We start from the raw sequence: 14,905 nt of genomic DNA, 5'->3' as shown, positions 1-14,905 counted from the left end.
GACCCGACATAGCTTAACTTCCGGGAGCTGACGAGACCGGGTGAGTTCTATGTGGTATGGCCGTTGACATCAATTCAGTCGCCATTACCCGACCATATTCGCCTCTAAATCTAGTTCTAATGCTTGCTTACTTTCTGTTCGAAATACACACCAACCTTAGCCAAACAAACGAGGACATATAAGTACATTTGTCAATGGACAACCGAATATAAAATTTGATAATATTTCCAAACGCCACTATTTTTGGCTAACTGTCATTTTTAATTTTCTCGTTCCGGGGATGTCCGATCAATGAGCCAACAATCCAAGTGTCATAAGGCTAACGATTGCTTCCCTTACTTAGCTTGCGTTGCATAAGGATCTCAGAGTCAGAGAGATTAGATAGAGCTGCCCGAAGAAACCACCAACGTACAAGCCTCTCGGCTGTGCCGTGCGCTTCGCGCTTTACTTAGCTTGCGTTGCATAAGGATCTCAGAGCCAGAGAGATTAGATAGAGCTGCCCGAAGAAACCACCAACGTACAAGCCTCTCGGCTGTGCCGTGCGCTTCGCGCACGGCGTTTCAAATATCTTTCAGCAACAAAGAGGTTGGAGGACGTCTAGTAGCCTCTCGGCTGTGCCGTGCGCTTCGCGCACGGCGTTTCAAATATCTTTCAGCAACAAAGAGGTTGGAGGACGTCTAGTAGGCAATATCCAGTAAAAAATACGTTCCTTCCATTTTCAACTAATGCCAAAATAATACATTGTAGTCCATGTAGTATCACCCATCTTGGGAAGCACTTCAATTCAATTGGATTCACAAAAATAAAATAATTCCATGCCAACAGCATCCCGTATTCCCAAGCGGTCACCCATCCAAGTACTAACGGGACCCGACATAGCTTAACTTCCGGGAGCTGACGAGACCGGGTGAGTTCTATGTGGTATGGCCGTTGACATTAAACTAGACGCAATTACCCGACCATATTCGCCTCTAATCTATTACTTGTGCTTGAGATTTATCTTTTTGAAATACACACTAATCTTACCAAAACCACCGAAAAACTATCAGTTTGTCATTTTACAAATGTTGTCAGTATGTAGTAGTAGAATATCTTTGTTTCCGCATACAGACGTTTTTAATTTTTCATTTATTCAAAGTGCCCAATCAGAAGACCGGGCGTTAAAAAAATAAGTCATATAGACTCATCAATGCTCCTAACCACGGAAATCTTTAGTAAAAGGCGAAAGATTTATCCGGGTATTGATTAGAAACCAGAGTAAATAACAGTGGTATGCCTTGTATTTATATTCATTTCAAAATTTTGAAGTGCGCTTGTAAGGTTTTTTTTTCGAAACATGCGTTTACATATCAAAATCCTTGTGCAATTCTTTATCAATGGGTACAGTTATTTTAAAGTAAATATCATGTATAAAGCTCGTTAACATGTTTTTGAACGAAACAGTTGTGCGCAGTGTTATTTTTTGAAAAAAATGAACGATCTTTATGGTACAAGCCCAACACGTAGGTGGTGGGATCAGATGTTTACCCCGACATTCACCCTACAGCGGTTAACAATTTATTGAACTTCCCCTTTAAACATGGTGGAATCTTTTCACCTTGTCATTTGGAATCACCTTTTCAAATATTTTCCCCGTGTTCACAATGTTCCAACTGACTGATATTAATGGCCTTCAGCGAACGAATTAATCAGCCCTTGTCTGACGTGCAATACCAACTAAATGGAAACAAAAATCACTTATACGATTTCACTTTCACCGTTTAATGTTATAAACACACTATGCAACACTCCAATTTTTCTAACTGACTGTAATTTTTTTTTTCTTGTACGCTGAAATGCTCCTGATGGAGCTATCAAAAATTGCCGACGACAAAGATTATTTCACTTCATCGTGGCGGGGTATTGGTTAAAGTTTTCAACTAGCAATAATCACACCTCGGGAGACCCTCATTGGTTATGATATTGCCACTGCGCAAAGCTAAATTATAATCAGAAAAGCAAGTCTACTTAAGCATTTGCTGAATTCGTTCTGCTTGGACGTGTTGGACCAACAATTTCGTTCAGAAATATTCATTTAGATTACCCTAGGCAAATTTTAATTTCCATCTCCCATTGGACTAATACCAACAGGGGACAGTTCATTACATACATGAAATAATTTTTGTCTTAATATCGGGTCAAATACTTGAAATTCTGTAAATGTGTATTTTTCTTCCATACATTTCAACAACTTCCTGCACACACAAAAAAAGGGAGGGGGAATTTCAGGTTTTCATTCCAAATTGTTTTTCACATTATGAACTATTGAAGTGAGCGAGCATTACTTTCCAACCAAACAAAATTTATAGTTAATCTGCGTGTTGACGTGAAAAATCAGTTTTCAGTGCCGTGACCAGGATTCGAACCTGGGTTACTACGGATTCATATCTAGTAGGTACCACAACGTAGGGTCCTAACCACTAGACGATCACGGCCAATCCATTGGCCATGATGATTTATATTAAAGTAGCTAAACATGAATTTCATTACTTTGTTGTTTCTTCCCAGAAAGAAAATCTGATGCTTCGCGTATTCCCAAGCGGTCAACCCTACCGTTTACTAACGGGACCAGATTTAGTTCAACTTCCGGCAGATGACAAGAATTTTTCTTACATTTATAGTGTGTTCAGGGAACGGCGCGAACGCAGTCCCCCACTACCAAAAATTGTACTCCCGAGTTAATCACATTTGGATTAATCGCAAGGGTCAGCCCATCCTTAGTGCAATGGAAAGGCCTCGCCCTGGAGGAACCACCTTGGTGATCATGGTTGCCTCTGAGCCAGGTAAGTATGATTGTGGATGCTTTTTCACTTTGTTTAATACTTTGTATACAGCAGAACAATATTGACAAAGAGTGTTCAAGTATTTGACTGACGTTTAGAGAATACCACCCACTTTCTTTCATCGACTTGAATTACGAACTCGAGCAAAATATAGTAAATAAAGCTCAGTATTTATTTCATGGTCTTGATCTTTGCAAATACTTTTCAAGAAACAAATTGCTTGTTTTTTTTCATTTGGTCGTCCAATTGGCAAATAAGAAAATAAGAAAATCGACTTTTCATATGAAAATACACGCATCTTCATATTTTAAAAAAAAACATCACATCGAAAGATGAACAGTACTAATTAGTTAACACAATCAAGTACGTATTTTTTTATGCTTTTCTTGATATTACGAAAAAAATACAATTAGAAAAAATTACAAACATGTCTACATGACAGTTTTGCAATTATACATGGTCTTTTATTATACGGTGCTAAGACAATTTCTGTTTTATTCAATATGTTCTCCCTCATAGAGGGTGAGCCGATCCCGGAGGTACTGCAATACCGGGTCAACCCGTGGCGGGAGCAGTGCAAGCACTGTATTCCCACCGTATGCCAAAAATCAGTTTAATATTCTGGGGTCCATTTGAACCCGTATCAGATATTAAGCTGATAAGAACAGATACTACACTTTGATCTTAGCCAAAAGGCCGAGAAGCGATAATGTTACAAGGATTACTGCCCAAAATAACCACTGAGGTTCAACACATTTCCGGTGGTGTACGAAGAATACTCATATCACTCAAAACATTCAAGAAATGCTATAAAATATTGAGTTGTTCATTTTTCCAGACGCGACCACTTGATGCTTATAAAGTTCATTTTCATTTGTTTTATTATGCTCATACTGTATTAAGGGAGATACAATTTACGCTGAAGGCGTTGCAAATTTTACTCTCGTTATCACACTAGGTCCTTTTTTTTCAGAATATGGCTTTGCCACGCCACCTGACGACAAAAGCTCTGAACGATAATTAATCATGATTAAATAACAATAACTAAAAGAATGCAATACGATCATAAAGTCATGACACATCCTCAAATTGACCAACCTCACTTTCACAATTTATTTTGCCATACAAGCAGATGATTTAAGGACACGAATACCTGGAATTATTATTAAGATTTATCTCTTTAGATTTTCAAGAATTTAAATTTGTTTTATCATCTCAACCACTCTGAACACGCTAGTTTCCTTCCGCTATTTCACATGGATTTAACGGAAACGGTCCTCAATGACTGTGTTTGATGCTGTCGAGACAGCTACACTCACAGCCTGTTTCACGCTCAGAAACCAGCGTCTTAACTCGTCATCGTGGGTTGAAAGGAGACAAGTTTCTGGTGGGAAACAAGTCAAGATATACTACAGAAATGATCCTGTGAAGTATGATCTTAAATGCAATGTTATTTTGCAGAACTCTAAATAAGGTTTGTACGATCAATGAGCTTTGGCGTAAATTACAGTGCATAGATCGATATTTCGGAATATTAAATTGAGATTTGCAATACTTGACGCACACAGTACATACATTGTCAGGTCTTGCATTTTGTTCATTTATTGAAACACCGAGAAGCTCTTTAATAGTTATAGAACAAGTGACGAGACCAATTTTGGACACAATAAAGAATCCGCGTGCTCATCAAATCAATTTATTACAGTAATGTATTATCGATTGAGAGCCCATTTATCAGCTGGGTGTTTGGCGTGCACCTATAATCCTGCTTCGGGGAGGCTTGGTAGAGTGGATGGCTTGAGTTTAGGAGCCCTGTTTCGTGATACCGCATGTTGATCAGGTGCCCGCACTAAGCTTGACATCAGCATGGATCTGCTAGAGGAATCTAGTAGGTGCAGGTTAGCTAAGGAGGAGCGTAGTGGGTCAGGAGGGAAACCTAGCAGCCAAAAGTTCCCGTGTTCGGCAGTAGTGGGATCGTGCCAGTGAGTGGGCGTCATGCAACAGCCTCAACAAAATAGCCAAACCTCTATCTTTTTTTTTGTCGTTAAAACTACCGAGATCAAACAAACATGCGTTCTACAATATATGGTATCATTAATCAAAGTCCCAGCAATACCCTTTTCAACTAATACCTAAAGAATACATTATATTCCATGTCTCATCTAACTTGGGGAGCAAAAATAAAATTACACCATGCCAACAGCATCCCGTATTCCCAAGCGGTCACCCATCCAAGTACTAACGGGACCCGACATAGCTTAACTTCCGGGAGCTGACGAGACCGGGTGAGTTCTATGTGGTATGGCCGTTGACATCAATTCAGTCGCCATTACCCGACCATATTCGCCTCTAAATCTAGTTCTAATGCTTGCTTACTTTCTGTTCGAAATACACACCAACCTTAGCCAAACAAACGAGGACATATAAGTACATTTGTCAATGGACAACCGAATATAAAATTTGATAATATTTCCAAACGCCACTATTTTTGGCTAACTGTCATTTTTAATTTTCTCGTTCCGGGGATGTCCGATCAATGAGCCAACAATCCAAGTGTCATAAGGCTAACGATTGCTTCCCTTACTTAGCTTGCGTTGCATAAGGATCTCAGAGTCAGAGAGATTAGATAGAGCTGCCCGAAGAAACCACCAACGTACAAGCCTCTCGGCTGTGCCGTGCGCTTCGCGCTTTACTTAGCTTGCGTTGCATAAGGATCTCAGAGCCAGAGAGATTAGATAGAGCTGCCCGAAGAAACCACCAACGTACAAGCCTCTCGGCTGTGCCGTGCGCTTCGCGCACGGCGTTTCAAATATCTTTCAGCAACAAAGAGGTTGGAGGACGTCTAGTAGCCTCTCGGCTGTGCCGTGCGCTTCGCGCACGGCGTTTCAAATATCTTTCAGCAACAAAGAGGTTGGAGGACGTCTAGTAGGCAATATCCAGTAAAAAATACGTTCCTTCCATTTTCAACTAATGCCAAAATAATACATTGTAGTCCATGTAGTATCACCCATCTTGGGAAGCACTTCAATTCAATTGGATTCACAAAAATAAAATAATTCCATGCCAACAGCATCCCGTATTCCCAAGCGGTCACCCATCCAAGTACTAACGGGACCCGACATAGCTTAACTTCCGGGAGCTGACGAGACCGGGTGAGTTCTATGTGGTATGGCCGTTGACATTAAACTAGACGCAATTACCCGACCATATTCGCCTCTAATCTATTACTTGTGCTTGAGATTTATCTTTTTGAAATACACACTAATCTTACCAAAACCACCGAAAAACTATCAGTTTGTCATTTTACAAATGTTGTCAGTATGTAGTAGTAGAATATCTTTGTTTCCGCATACAGACGTTTTTAATTTTTCATTTATTCAAAGTGCCCAATCAGAAGACCGGGCGTTAAAAAAATAAGTCATATAGACTCATCAATGCTCCTAACCACGGAAATCTTTAGTAAAAGGCGAAAGATTTATCCGGGTATTGATTAGAAACCAGAGTAAATAACAGTGGTATGCCTTGTATTTATATTCATTTCAAAATTTTGAAGTGCGCTTGTAAGGTTTTTTTTCGAAACATGCGTTTACATATCAAAATCCTTGTGCAATTCTTTATCAATGGGTACAGTTATTTTAAAGTAAATATCATGTATAAAGCTCGTTAACATGTTTTTGAACGAAACAGTTGTGCGCAGTGTTATTTTTGAAAAAAATGAACGATCTTTATGGTACAAGCCCAACACGTAGGTGGTGGGATCAGATGTTTACCCCGACATTCACCCTACAGCGGTTAACAATTTATTGAACTTCCCCTTTAAACATGGTGGAATCTTTTCACCTTGTCATTTGGAATCACCTTTTCAAATATTTTCCCCGTGTTCACAATGTTCCAACTGACTGATATTAATGGCCTTCAGCGAACGAATTAATCAGCCTTGTCTGACGTGCAATACCAACTAAATGGAAACAAAAATCACTTATACGATTTCACTTTCACCGTTTAATGTTATAAACACACTATGCAACACTCCAATTTTTCTAACTGACTGTAATTTTTTTTTTCTTGTACGCTGAAATGCTCCTGATGGAGCTATCAAAAATTGCCGACGACAAAGATTATTTCACTTCATCGTGGCGGGGTATTGGTTAAAGTTTTCAACTAGCAATAATCACACCTCGGGAGACCCTCATTGGTTATGATATTGCCACTGCGCAAAGCTAAATTATAATCAGAAAAGCAAGTCTACTTAAGCATTTGCTGAATTCGTTCTGCTTGGACGTGTTGGACCAACAATTTCGTTCAGAAATATTCATTTAGATTACCCTAGGCAAATTTTAATTTCCATCTCCCATTGGACTAATACCAACAGGGGACAGTTCATTACATACATGAAATAATTTTTGTCTTAATATCGGGTCAAATACTTGAAATTCTGTAAATGTGTATTTTTCTTCCATACATTTCAACAACTTCCTGCACACACAAAAAAAGGGAGGGGGAATTTCAGGTTTTCATTCCAAATTGTTTTTCACATTATGAACTATTGAAGTGAGCGAGCATTACTTTCCAACCAAACAAAATTTATAGTTAATCTGCGTGTTGACGTGAAAAATCAGTTTTCAGTGCCGTGACCAGGATTCGAACCTGGGTTACTACGGATTCATATCTAGTAGGTACCACAACGTAGGGTCCTAACCACTAGACGATCACGGCCAATCCATTGGCCATGATGATTTATATTAAAGTAGCTAAACATGAATTTCATTACTTTGTTGTTTCTTCCCAGAAAGAAAATCTGATGCTTCGCGTATTCCCAAGCGGTCAACCCTACCGTTTACTAACGGGACCAGATTTAGTTCAACTTCCGGCAGATGACAAGAATTTTTCTTACATTTATAGTGTGTTCAGGGAACGGCGCGAACGCAGTCCCCCACTACCAAAAATTGTACTCCCGAGTTAATCACATTTGGATTAATCGCAAGGGTCAGCCCATCCTTAGTGCAATGGAAAGGCCTCGCCCTGGAGGAACCACCTTGGTGATCATGGTTGCCTCTGAGCCAGGTAAGTATGATTGTGGATGCTTTTTCACTTTGTTTAATACTTTGTATACAGCAGAACAATATTGACAAAGAGTGTTCAAGTATTTGACTGACGTTTAGAGAATACCACCCACTTTCTTTCATCGACTTGAATTACGAACTCGAGCAAAATATAGTAAATAAAGCTCAGTATTTATTTCATGGTCTTGATCTTTGCAAATACTTTTCAAGAAACAAATTGCTTGTTTTTTTTCATTTGGTCGTCCAATTGGCAAATAAGAAAATAAGAAAATCGACTTTTCATATGAAAATACACGCATCTTCATATTTTAAAAAAAAACATCACATCGAAAGATGAACAGTACTAATTAGTTAACACAATCAAGTACGTATTTTTTTATGCTTTTCTTGATATTACGAAAAAAATACAATTAGAAAAAATTACAAACATGTCTACATGACAGTTTTGCAATTATACATGGTCTTTTATTATACGGTGCTAAGACAATTTCTGTTTTATTCAATATGTTCTCCCTCATAGAGGGTGAGCCGATCCCGGAGGTACTGCAATACCGGGTCAACCCGTGGCGGGAGCAGTGCAAGCACTGTATTCCCACCGTATGCCAAAAATCAGTTTAATATTCTGGGGTCCATTTGAACCCGTATCAGATATTAAGCTGATAAGAACAGATACTACACTTTGATCTTAGCCAAAAGGCCGAGAAGCGATAATGTTACAAGGATTACTGCCCAAAATAACCACTGAGGTTCAACACATTTCCGGTGGTGTACGAAGAATACTCATATCACTCAAAACATTCAAGAAATGCTATAAAATATTGAGTTGTTCATTTTTCCAGACGCGACCACTTGATGCTTATAAAGTTCATTTTCATTTGTTTTATTATGCTCATACTGTATTAAGGGAGATACAATTTACGCTGAAGGCGTTGCAAATTTTACTCTCGTTATCACACTAGGTCCTTTTTTTCAGAATATGGCTTTGCCACGCCACCTGACGACAAAAGCTCTGAACGATAATTAATCATGATTAAATAACAATAACTAAAAGAATGCAATACGATCATAAAGTCATGACACATCCTCAAATTGACCAACCTCACTTTCACAATTTATTTTGCCATACAAGCAGATGATTTAAGGACACGAATACCTGGAATTATTATTAAGATTTATCTCTTTAGATTTTCAAGAATTTAAATTTGTTTTATCATCTCAACCACTCTGAACACGCTAGTTTCCTTCCGCTATTTCACATGGATTTAACGGAAACGGTCCTCAATGACTGTGTTTGATGCTGTCGAGACAGCTACACTCACAGCCTGTTTCACGCTCAGAAACCAGCGTCTTAACTCGTCATCGTGGGTTGAAAGGAGACAAGTTTCTGGTGGGAAACAAGTCAAGATATACTACAGAAATGATCCTGTGAAGTATGATCTTAAATGCAATGTTATTTTGCAGAACTCTAAATAAGGTTTGTACGATCAATGAGCTTTGGCGTAAATTACAGTGCATAGATCGATATTTCGGAATATTAAATTGAGATTTGCAATACTTGACGCACACAGTACATACATTGTCAGGTCTTGCATTTTGTTCATTTATTGAAACACCGAGAAGCTCTTTAATAGTTATAGAACAAGTGACGAGACCAATTTTGGACACAATAAAGAATCCGCGTGCTCATCAAATCAATTTATTACAGTAATGTATTATCGATTGAGAGCCCATTTATCAGCTGGGTGTTTGGCGTGCACCTATAATCCTGCTTCGGGGAGGCTTGGTAGAGTGGATGGCTTGAGTTTAGGAGCCCTGTTTCGTGATACCGCATGTTGATCAGGTGCCCGCACTAAGCTTGACATCAGCATGGATCTGCTAGAGGAATCTAGTAGGTGCAGGTTAGCTAAGGAGGAGCGTAGTGGGTCAGGAGGGAAACCTAGCAGCCAAAAGTTCCCGTGTTCGGCAGTAGTGGGATCGTGCCAGTGAGTGGGCGTCATGCAACAGCCTCAACAAAATAGCCAAACCTCTATCTTTTTTTTTGTCGTTAAAACTACCGAGATCAAACAAACATGCGTTCTACAATATATGGTATCATTAATCAAAGTCCCAGCAATACCCTTTTCAACTAATACCTAAAGAATACATTATATTCCATGTCTCATCTAACTTGGGGAGCAAAAATAAAATTACACCATGCCAACAGCATCCCGTATTCCCAAGCGGTCACCCATCCAAGTACTAACGGGACCCGACATAGCTTAACTTCCGGGAGCTGACGAGACCGGGTGAGTTCTATGTGGTATGGCCGTTGACATCAATTCAGTCGCCATTACCCGACCATATTCGCCTCTAAATCTAGTTCTAATGCTTGCTTACTTTCTGTTCGAAATACACACCAACCTTAGCCAAACAAACGAGGACATATAAGTACATTTGTCAATGGACAACCGAATATAAAATTTGATAATATTTCCAAACGCCACTATTTTTGGCTAACTGTCATTTTTAATTTTCTCGTTCCGGGGATGTCCGATCAATGAGCCAACAATCCAAGTGTCATAAGGCTAACGATTGCTTCCCTTACTTAGCTTGCGTTGCATAAGGATCTCAGAGTCAGAGAGATTAGATAGAGCTGCCCGAAGAAACCACCAACGTACAAGCCTCTCGGCTGTGCCGTGCGCTTCGCGCTTTACTTAGCTTGCGTTGCATAAGGATCTCAGAGCCAGAGAGATTAGATAGAGCTGCCCGAAGAAACCACCAACGTACAAGCCTCTCGGCTGTGCCGTGCGCTTCGCGCACGGCGTTTCAAATATCTTTCAGCAACAAAGAGGTTGGAGGACGTCTAGTAGCCTCTCGGCTGTGCCGTGCGCTTCGCGCACGGCGTTTCAAATATCTTTCAGCAACAAAGAGGTTGGAGGACGTCTAGTAGGCAATATCCAGTAAAAAATACGTTCCTTCCATTTTCAACTAATGCCAAAATAATACATTGTAGTCCATGTAGTATCACCCATCTTGGGAAGCACTTCAATTCAATTGGATTCACAAAAATAAAATAATTCCATGCCAACAGCATCCCGTATTCCCAAGCGGTCACCCATCCAAGTACTAACGGGACCCGACATAGCTTAACTTCCGGGAGCTGACGAGACCGGGTGAGTTCTATGTGGTATGGCCGTTGACATTAAACTAGACGCAATTACCCGACCATATTCGCCTCTAATCTATTACTTGTGCTTGAGATTTATCTTTTTGAAATACACACTAATCTTACCAAAACCACCGAAAAACTATCAGTTTGTCATTTTACAAATGTTGTCAGTATGTAGTAGTAGAATATCTTTGTTTCCGCATACAGACGTTTTTAATTTTTCATTTATTCAAAGTGCCCAATCAGAAGACCGGGCGTTAAAAAAATAAGTCATATAGACTCATCAATGCTCCTAACCACGGAAATCTTTAGTAAAAGGCGAAAGATTTATCCGGGTATTGATTAGAAACCAGAGTAAATAACAGTGGTATGCCTTGTATTTATATTCATTTCAAAATTTTGAAGTGCGCTTGTAAGGTTTTTTTTCGAAACATGCGTTTACATATCAAAATCCTTGTGCAATTCTTTATCAATGGGTACAGTTATTTTAAAGTAAATATCATGTATAAAGCTCGTTAACATGTTTTTGAACGAAACAGTTGTGCGCAGTGTTATTTTTGAAAAAAATGAACGATCTTTATGGTACAAGCCCAACACGTAGGTGGTGGGATCAGATGTTTACCCCGACATTCACCCTACAGCGGTTAACAATTTATTGAACTTCCCCTTTAAACATGGTGGAATCTTTTCACCTTGTCATTTGGAATCACCTTTTCAAATATTTTCCCCGTGTTCACAATGTTCCAACTGACTGATATTAATGGCCTTCAGCGAACGAATTAATCAGCCTTGTCTGACGTGCAATACCAACTAAATGGAAACAAAAATCACTTATACGATTTCACTTTCACCGTTTAATGTTATAAACACACTATGCAACACTCCAATTTTTCTAACTGACTGTAATTTTTTTTTTCTTGTACGCTGAAATGCTCCTGATGGAGCTATCAAAAATTGCCGACGACAAAGATTATTTCACTTCATCGTGGCGGGGTATTGGTTAAAGTTTTCAACTAGCAATAATCACACCTCGGGAGACCCTCATTGGTTATGATATTGCCACTGCGCAAAGCTAAATTATAATCAGAAAAGCAAGTCTACTTAAGCATTTGCTGAATTCGTTCTGCTTGGACGTGTTGGACCAACAATTTCGTTCAGAAATATTCATTTAGATTACCCTAGGCAAATTTTAATTTCCATCTCCCATTGGACTAATACCAACAGGGGACAGTTCATTACATACATGAAATAATTTTTGTCTTAATATCGGGTCAAATACTTGAAATTCTGTAAATGTGTATTTTTCTTCCATACATTTCAACAACTTCCTGCACACACAAAAAAAGGGAGGGGGAATTTCAGGTTTTCATTCCAAATTGTTTTTCACATTATGAACTATTGAAGTGAGCGAGCATTACTTTCCAACCAAACAAAATTTATAGTTAATCTGCGTGTTGACGTGAAAAATCAGTTTTCAGTGCCGTGACCAGGATTCGAACCTGGGTTACTACGGATTCATATCTAGTAGGTACCACAACGTAGGGTCCTAACCACTAGACGATCACGGCCAATCCATTGGCCATGATGATTTATATTAAAGTAGCTAAACATGAATTTCATTACTTTGTTGTTTCTTCCCAGAAAGAAAATCTGATGCTTCGCGTATTCCCAAGCGGTCAACCCTACCGTTTACTAACGGGACCAGATTTAGTTCAACTTCCGGCAGATGACAAGAATTTTTCTTACATTTATAGTGTGTTCAGGGAACGGCGCGAACGCAGTCCCCCACTACCAAAAATTGTACTCCCGAGTTAATCACATTTGGATTAATCGCAAGGGTCAGCCCATCCTTAGTGCAATGGAAAGGCCTCGCCCTGGAGGAACCACCTTGGTGATCATGGTTGCCTCTGAGCCAGGTAAGTATGATTGTGGATGCTTTTTCACTTTGTTTAATACTTTGTATACAGCAGAACAATATTGACAAAGAGTGTTCAAGTATTTGACTGACGTTTAGAGAATACCACCCACTTTCTTTCATCGACTTGAATTACGAACTCGAGCAAAATATAGTAAATAAAGCTCAGTATTTATTTCATGGTCTTGATCTTTGCAAATACTTTTCAAGAAACAAATTGCTTGTTTTTTTTCATTTGGTCGTCCAATTGGCAAATAAGAAAATAAGAAAATCGACTTTTCATATGAAAATACACGCATCTTCATATTTTAAAAAAAAACATCACATCGAAAGATGAACAGTACTAATTAGTTAACACAATCAAGTACGTATTTTTTTATGCTTTTCTTGATATTACGAAAAAAATACAATTAGAAAAAATTACAAACATGTCTACATGACAGTTTTGCAATTATACATGGTCTTTTATTATACGGTGCTAAGACAATTTCTGTTTTATTCAATATGTTCTCCCTCATAGAGGGTGAGCCGATCCCGGAGGTACTGCAATACCGGGTCAACCCGTGGCGGGAGCAGTGCAAGCACTGTATTCCCACCGTATGCCAAAAATCAGTTTAATATTCTGGGGTCCATTTGAACCCGTATCAGATATTAAGCTGATAAGAACAGATACTACACTTTGATCTTAGCCAAAAGGCCGAGAAGCGATAATGTTACAAGGATTACTGCCCAAAATAACCACTGAGGTTCAACACATTTCCGGTGGTGTACGAAGAATACTCATATCACTCAAAACATTCAAGAAATGCTATAAAATATTGAGTTGTTCATTTTTCCAGACGCGACCACTTGATGCTTATAAAGTTCATTTTCATTTGTTTTATTATGCTCATACTGTATTAAGGGAGATACAATTTACGCTGAAGGCGTTGCAAATTTTACTCTCGTTATCACACTAGGTCCTTTTTTTTCAGAATATGGCTTTGCCACGCCACCTGACGACAAAAGCTCTGAACGATAATTAATCATGATTAAATAACAATAACTAAAAGAATGCAATACGATCATAAAGTCATGACACATCCTCAAATTGACCAACCTCACTTTCACAATTTATTTTGCCATACAAGCAGATGATTTAAGGACACGAATACCTGGAATTATTATTAAGATTTATCTCTTTAGATTTTCAAGAATTTAAATTTGTTTTATCATCTCAACCACTCTGAACACGCTAGTTTCCTGCCGCTATTTCACATGGATTTAACGGAAACGGTCCTCAATGACTGTGTTTGATGCTGTCGAGACAGCTACACTCACAGCCTGTTTCACGCTCAGAAACCAGCGTCTTAACTCGTCATCGTGGGTTGAAAGGAGACAAGTTTCTGGTGGGAAACAAGTCAAGATATACTACAGAAATGATCCTGTGAAGTATGATCTTAAATGCAATGTTATTTTGCAGAACTCTAAATAAGGTTTGTACGATCAATGAGCTTTGGCGTAAATTACAGTGCATAGATCGATATTTCGGAATATTAAATTGAGATTTGCAATACTTGACGCACACAGTACATACATTGTCAGGTCTTGCATTTTGTTCATTTATTGAAACACCGAGAAGCTCTTTAATAGTTATAGAACAAGTGACGAGACCAATTTTGGACACAATAAAGAATCCGCGTGCTCATCAAATCAATTTATTACAGTAATGTATTATCGATTGAGAGCCCATTTATCAGCTGGGTGTTTGGCGTGCACCTATAATCCTGCTTCGGGGAGGCTTGGTAGAGTGGATGGCTTGAGTTTAGGAGCCCTGTTTCGTGATACCGCATGTTGATCAGGTGCCCGCACTAAGCTTGACATCAGCATGGATCTGCTAGAGGAATCTAGTAGGTGCAGGTTAGCTAAGGAGGAGCGTAGTGGGTCAGGAGGGAAACCTAGCAGCCAAAAGTTCCCG

At 39.1% G+C, this 14,905-nt stretch overlaps 23 non-coding genes across 23 annotated transcripts; all 23 read right to left on the bottom strand.

Annotated features, from left to right (window-relative positions):
* Positions 1 to 816: 816 nt before the first annotated feature.
* On the bottom strand, positions 817 to 935 carry LOC124317603. Its single transcript, XR_006912121.1, has one exon. It is a non-coding gene; the product is annotated as a 5S ribosomal RNA (ribosomal RNA).
* Positions 936 to 1,138: 203 nt separating this feature from the next.
* Positions 1,139 to 1,261, bottom strand: LOC124317854. Its single transcript, XR_006912353.1, has one exon. It is a non-coding gene; the product is annotated as a U5 spliceosomal RNA (small nuclear RNA).
* A 577-nt stretch (positions 1,262 to 1,838) lies between these two features.
* LOC124317807 lies at positions 1,839 to 1,980 on the bottom strand. Its single transcript, XR_006912309.1, has one exon. It is a non-coding gene; the product is annotated as a U4 spliceosomal RNA (small nuclear RNA).
* Positions 1,981 to 2,384: 404 nt separating this feature from the next.
* On the bottom strand, positions 2,385 to 2,474 carry Trnah-gug. The gene is given in 2 exon segments: positions 2,385 to 2,419; positions 2,438 to 2,474. It is a non-coding gene; the product is annotated as a tRNA-His (tRNA).
* Positions 2,475 to 2,666: 192 nt separating this feature from the next.
* On the bottom strand, positions 2,667 to 2,830 carry LOC124317672. The gene has a single exon (XR_006912186.1). It is a non-coding gene; the product is annotated as a U1 spliceosomal RNA (small nuclear RNA).
* Positions 2,831 to 3,339: 509 nt separating this feature from the next.
* LOC124317714 lies at positions 3,340 to 3,530 on the bottom strand. The gene has a single exon (XR_006912225.1). It is a non-coding gene; the product is annotated as a U2 spliceosomal RNA (small nuclear RNA).
* A 510-nt stretch (positions 3,531 to 4,040) lies between these two features.
* Positions 4,041 to 4,262, bottom strand: LOC124317761. The gene has a single exon (XR_006912266.1). It is a non-coding gene; the product is annotated as a small nucleolar RNA U3 (small nucleolar RNA).
* Positions 4,263 to 5,016: 754 nt separating this feature from the next.
* Positions 5,017 to 5,135, bottom strand: LOC124317602. Its single transcript, XR_006912120.1, has one exon. It is a non-coding gene; the product is annotated as a 5S ribosomal RNA (ribosomal RNA).
* A 748-nt stretch (positions 5,136 to 5,883) lies between these two features.
* On the bottom strand, positions 5,884 to 6,002 carry LOC124317601. Its single transcript, XR_006912119.1, has one exon. It is a non-coding gene; the product is annotated as a 5S ribosomal RNA (ribosomal RNA).
* Positions 6,003 to 6,205: 203 nt separating this feature from the next.
* Positions 6,206 to 6,328, bottom strand: LOC124317853. The gene has a single exon (XR_006912352.1). It is a non-coding gene; the product is annotated as a U5 spliceosomal RNA (small nuclear RNA).
* Positions 6,329 to 6,902: 574 nt separating this feature from the next.
* On the bottom strand, positions 6,903 to 7,044 carry LOC124317806. The gene has a single exon (XR_006912308.1). It is a non-coding gene; the product is annotated as a U4 spliceosomal RNA (small nuclear RNA).
* Positions 7,045 to 7,448: 404 nt separating this feature from the next.
* Trnah-gug lies at positions 7,449 to 7,538 on the bottom strand. The gene is given in 2 exon segments: positions 7,449 to 7,483; positions 7,502 to 7,538. It is a non-coding gene; the product is annotated as a tRNA-His (tRNA).
* Positions 7,539 to 7,730: 192 nt separating this feature from the next.
* LOC124317671 lies at positions 7,731 to 7,894 on the bottom strand. The gene has a single exon (XR_006912185.1). It is a non-coding gene; the product is annotated as a U1 spliceosomal RNA (small nuclear RNA).
* Positions 7,895 to 8,403: 509 nt separating this feature from the next.
* On the bottom strand, positions 8,404 to 8,594 carry LOC124317713. Its single transcript, XR_006912224.1, has one exon. It is a non-coding gene; the product is annotated as a U2 spliceosomal RNA (small nuclear RNA).
* Positions 8,595 to 9,103: 509 nt separating this feature from the next.
* On the bottom strand, positions 9,104 to 9,325 carry LOC124317760. The gene has a single exon (XR_006912265.1). It is a non-coding gene; the product is annotated as a small nucleolar RNA U3 (small nucleolar RNA).
* A 754-nt stretch (positions 9,326 to 10,079) lies between these two features.
* LOC124317600 lies at positions 10,080 to 10,198 on the bottom strand. The gene has a single exon (XR_006912118.1). It is a non-coding gene; the product is annotated as a 5S ribosomal RNA (ribosomal RNA).
* A 748-nt stretch (positions 10,199 to 10,946) lies between these two features.
* On the bottom strand, positions 10,947 to 11,065 carry LOC124317881. The gene has a single exon (XR_006912379.1). It is a non-coding gene; the product is annotated as a 5S ribosomal RNA (ribosomal RNA).
* Positions 11,066 to 11,268: 203 nt separating this feature from the next.
* Positions 11,269 to 11,391, bottom strand: LOC124317851. Its single transcript, XR_006912350.1, has one exon. It is a non-coding gene; the product is annotated as a U5 spliceosomal RNA (small nuclear RNA).
* Positions 11,392 to 11,965: 574 nt separating this feature from the next.
* Positions 11,966 to 12,107, bottom strand: LOC124317805. The gene has a single exon (XR_006912307.1). It is a non-coding gene; the product is annotated as a U4 spliceosomal RNA (small nuclear RNA).
* A 404-nt stretch (positions 12,108 to 12,511) lies between these two features.
* Trnah-gug lies at positions 12,512 to 12,601 on the bottom strand. Its single transcript is given in 2 exon segments — positions 12,512 to 12,546; positions 12,565 to 12,601. It is a non-coding gene; the product is annotated as a tRNA-His (tRNA).
* A 192-nt stretch (positions 12,602 to 12,793) lies between these two features.
* Positions 12,794 to 12,957, bottom strand: LOC124317670. The gene has a single exon (XR_006912184.1). It is a non-coding gene; the product is annotated as a U1 spliceosomal RNA (small nuclear RNA).
* Positions 12,958 to 13,466: 509 nt separating this feature from the next.
* LOC124317712 lies at positions 13,467 to 13,657 on the bottom strand. The gene has a single exon (XR_006912223.1). It is a non-coding gene; the product is annotated as a U2 spliceosomal RNA (small nuclear RNA).
* Positions 13,658 to 14,167: 510 nt separating this feature from the next.
* LOC124317762 lies at positions 14,168 to 14,389 on the bottom strand. Its single transcript, XR_006912267.1, has one exon. It is a non-coding gene; the product is annotated as a small nucleolar RNA U3 (small nucleolar RNA).
* Between the last annotated feature and the right edge of the window lie 516 nt (positions 14,390 to 14,905).

This window comes from Daphnia pulicaria, unplaced genomic scaffold (assembly GCF_021234035.1).
Source record: "Daphnia pulicaria isolate SC F1-1A unplaced genomic scaffold, SC_F0-13Bv2 h1tg000062l, whole genome shotgun sequence".
NCBI classification, from domain to species: domain Eukaryota; kingdom Metazoa; phylum Arthropoda; class Branchiopoda; order Diplostraca; family Daphniidae; genus Daphnia; species Daphnia pulicaria.
The sequence above is the reverse complement of the archived record's forward strand: the minus strand, read 5'-3'. Positions and strand labels throughout refer to the sequence as shown.